Genomic DNA, 4,304 nt, shown 5'->3' with positions numbered 1-4,304 from the left:
AAAAAAAAAAAATGACAAATACTGCATCAGCTCGGAGCCTCTATATTCCTTTTCACACACACACAAAAGAAATTCTCACTCACTCCTGAAGCTGGCAAACAGCTTTGGAGGAAATAACTGCACACCCAGGTGCCATGATCAATCTGGAAATTTAACAACACATACGTACACACATGCACACCCACACACTCCCTTGTGAACATAAACTCTTTACACAAATGCAAAACGGTGTGCACATGCACACCCCATCTTTGGAATTTGTAGCTGATTCCAAGCTTACACTTAAATTTCTTAATTTTCTCTTTATCAACCATGAAAAACACTGGTTGCTCAGCAAAAATAATCTCTCTTACTTGCTTACTTTCCCACTCTTTCCTCTCCCTCCCTTTTTCTTTTTCTACCTTCATGACTTTAATCTTTCCTTTCTAGTTGATTCACAACAACCTATCCTTCTCCCTATTACCCATAAGGCCCCTTTTATAGTACAAAATAGTTATAAACACCTTTTTATTTCTTATCACCTACATCTCTAAGGCAGAATTTGCCCCTTTTCCAATTACTGCCACTCTAAAAATACCCTAACCATCTTGCACAGAGCTGTTCAATGTGTACAGATTTTATCCATATTTTTGTGTCCCCATCTCATCATAAGAATAGCTGGTGCCCACTAAATATAGTTTCATATGAAGAAACATAATTGTGAAAACATGTTCTCCTAAAATACAGATTAGCAATAGTATAAGCAGACAAGATCCTAAAGCTAAAACAATTCATTTGGTTTGGCTTTCTTCCCCCGTCTTTCTCAACCTCCTAGTGCATCTGCCATGTGAAGAAATATTGTCTTAAAATATGGGTTTGTATACTGCAATTATTGATTGTTCCCATTTAAAAATAAGTAAGTAGAAGTGAAACTGAATCATAGCTGTCTCTTTTGGACAACTATGGAGAAAAGCACCACTAATTTTACAGCTGCTGGAAAAAAGTACAGTCAGCCTGACACCTCTGATGTCCTGAGCAAGGAATGGGAAGCTGGCTCAGAGAAAGACTCTGTGCTGTGTAGACTACACAGCCTGTGGCTCTCCGAATGGCTCTATCACTACTGTGTTTCCCCACCAGCCAGCGAGGCTGGTCCCAGCTCTGCCTACAGTGACTATGTTGATTTGCCTGTATTATTTTTGCTCTTTTGGATCGACTGTGGACTAAACCAAATCCAGAGTCATCTTTGGATCCCATAGAAATCCTTTTTCTTATGATTCCTGGGTCTCAGAATTTGATGAGTGGACGTTCTTTCACTTTATTTTTCAGCTTTGTGTATTGCAGCTTCTGGTCTACATTAGGATTGGTGACTTTGTATGCACTTTGATATATAGTCCATTAAAGTGCATTGATTAGAGAATTTCTTGGTTTCATGGTATTCCAAGCACCACAGAAGTTTCCTGGGCCAAAGGAAATTTATTTGTTATCTTTTTCCTCCTGGTTGGAATAGATCCCTGCCTCCTAGTGCAAGGCCAGTGAGCTCTTTCTCCAGTTGACTCGTGTGGCCTCAAGTACAGTACTATCATCCATTCTCTAGTGCCTCTTAGATTTGTGTCTCTCATGGTCTTCCAGGAGGGTCTGCATCAGATTCTTGGGCCACTGGGTTCTGGCAGCCTCAGGGGGGGGACTAAGTTAGGCTGGGAGCTGGGGTCTTCAGTTGTGGGGGATGGAGGAGGTTTGATTTTCTCGATTTTCCCTGGGGTGGTTTTGTAGCAGGAGGTTCTGGAGGGCAGTGACTGGGCATTCTTGGTCCTGGGCTTGTCTCTGCCACTTCAGCTCCTCTTTCCTCTACTGGGCAGCTCGATCTCTTCCTCGATCATGGACAAAGTTGGCTGTTTCCTTGACCTTGGCGTTAAGGGCCAACTATCACGTCAGACTGTTGAGTGGCCAGGAGGGAGGCTGTGCTTCTCAGTTCAGCTGCCTCTGAGTACTTGCTGAAGTAGCCTCCTTTGGGCCTGGTCTCCTCTATGTTGACTGGGCTGCTCGGCGGCTGGGAGGGCCCCTTTTCCCTGAGTACCCTGTCCTCCGCAGGTAGATTCTTTGGTAATACATCCCCTTTCTCTTGAACAGGAGAGGACACCTGAGGTGACTCAAACATACTCTCAGGCTTCTCTGAGCTGGTTTCAGCTTCCTCCAGAGTTACATCTGGTCGCAGCTGTTCTGCTCCATCCTTGCTAGGCTGGGGCAGAGCCTGCTCAGCTATCACTTGTTGACTGGCATTCTGCAGCAGAAGACCAGCCTGATATTCTGAGGAGTCATCCATTGATGGAGAATCTGCTAGGGTAGAGGAAGGGGGATAGAGACCATGATCACTAAATGACTTCGAGACCCCTTCTTGGCCCTCTGATCAGTTGTCTGTTTGAAGAATTGGAGACAGAGAAATCAGCCAGCAAGTTTTCCTGGAGGGCATTGGTTGTACCACTGGAGGCACCGCAGTCACTGATGTCGTCCCTGCTGAAATTGTTGTACAGAATCTCCAGGACGATGATAACCTGGCACCTCACTGACATCTCATCCAAGCCTGAGTCAAGCTCCTCTTGAGCCAAAGATACATTGGCCAATCTTGAAAACTGATCCCAATCCCATGGTTGTCATCCTTGACCACAGTGAAGACAGCACAGGTGCTCTTAAACTCTTCATCCTCGGCCCATAGTTTCAATAAAGGCCCACATTTGGAGGGTTCATTCTAAGGCCCTTCCTTTCCCCTGAGGAGTGGCAGTGTCTCGGCATCCTCCAACAGACTGAATCTCTGGCATAGAGGGTGCTTTCTGCCCCTTGGCCACTGATGCACTGTCTTCCTGAGGTCCCACCAAGGAAGCTGGTCTCAGGTTGTTGATTGGTTTGTCAGAGTTGATGGACCCCAGAGGCCTGTACAAAGGCTTTATAGAGAACAGCTGAGGTGTACTTTAGCCTTTGGCCACTGCTTGTCTGGAATTATCCATCAGCTGGAACTGTTTGTGTGCTGAGAGGTTGATCTGCTCTGTGACAATGTCTTCCTTTGCATTTTCAGTCCCACTGATGCTGAAGGGACGTTTATGAGAGGAAGCTGGGGTGTGCAGAGCAGTGCTAGGGGCTGCTGCTGCTGTAGTTGCTGCTGTAACAGCAGCTTCTCCTGCTTCTCCCTTCTCTCCTTGCACTCCTTGTACTTTTTGTGCGACTCCAGATGTTCCTCGTCCTGCTGGCTCCTCAATGGTTTTCTCCTGAGGAGGATTCCTCACTTTGCTGCAATTCCGGAATTCTTCTTCACTGTCTGACTCCAGATGAGCTCCCTCCTCTCTTTCTCCAGCTCCAGCATCTCTTCTGAAAGCCTCACTTTCCCGAGGCAGTGTTGTTTCTTCTCATGTTCATTCTCCTCAAAGAGCTTGGAGGACTTCTTGTCCTTGTGAAAGGCACGAAGCTCAACTTGGCTTCCTTCTTCAGCGAGGTGAGTGTGAATTCCCCATTTCAGGAAGAACAGCGGGAGCTGGGAGGAGCTGGAGCTCAGGTGCCTGCAGGCTGTTCCCCAGCATATCTGCCAGCTGGTCAGGGAAGAGGCCGTGGCGCCGGGGGAGGGGCTTCTACTGGGCTCAGTGTGAGGCAGAGCCTGCCTGCCCACTACTCTGTCAGCAGGCCCAGGCTGGGTGACTGTGTGGGCGGTGGGCTCATGCTGCCCTCTGCGAATTTTGCACCGGCCTCTGGGGAGGACGTCCCACTGTACGTACCATCCACAGCAGAATCACAGCAGTTGATCCCCAGCGCCTGGTCTAGATACCGGATTTCTGTGGCCACATCGTTATCCAGGGATTCAAGGTGATGGGTGAGGAGGCCATTGTGTGGCGGTCATTGTGTGAAGAGAAAGGGGAAGAGTGGCCCATGGAATGAGGGGTGGAGGCGATTCCAGGAACACTTTTACTGCATTCTGTAACAGACACCTCAATTTCCATTTTTTTGTGATCTGGGGGAAGAGAGCTGGTAGCAAATTCCAGGACACTGGTACTACCATTGTCTCTAGCTTTTTAGTTGTATATCATCATCAGAAAGCTGGGGAGGCTTTTCTGGGAGCCAGCTTCAGCGGGCGCAGTCCTCGGACTGGGATCCAGCGTGACGCGGCTCTGCCTCCTGACTGGGGCGTCCGAAAGAGGGGGGACAGGCGCGCAGCAGCCTGGAGCTGGGGCCAGTGCATCTGCAGGCCGCGGAGGCCGCCGAGCCAGCCCAGCCCTCTCTGTCTGGCGTCGCCCCCTAGCGCTATTCTCTTGCTTGTTGGCTGGCTACTCTGTAAGGCAAATAAG

The 4,304-nt window shown here is 48.5% G+C and overlaps 1 pseudogene; it reads right to left on the bottom strand.

Moving 5' to 3' along the window:
- Positions 1–1,452: 1,452 nt before the first annotated feature.
- On the bottom strand, positions 1,453–4,062 carry LOC104862916 (annotated as a pseudogene).
- Between the last annotated feature and the right edge of the window lie 242 nt (positions 4,063–4,304).

The sequence above is a fragment of the Fukomys damarensis genome, unplaced genomic scaffold, assembly GCF_012274545.1.
Source record: "Fukomys damarensis isolate Sample0158 unplaced genomic scaffold, DMR_v1.0_HiC HiC_scaffold_35, whole genome shotgun sequence".
Lineage (NCBI taxonomy): Eukaryota > Metazoa > Chordata > Mammalia > Rodentia > Bathyergidae > Fukomys > Fukomys damarensis.
Note: the sequence above shows the minus strand (reverse complement) of the source record. Positions and strands in the feature narration are given on the sequence as shown.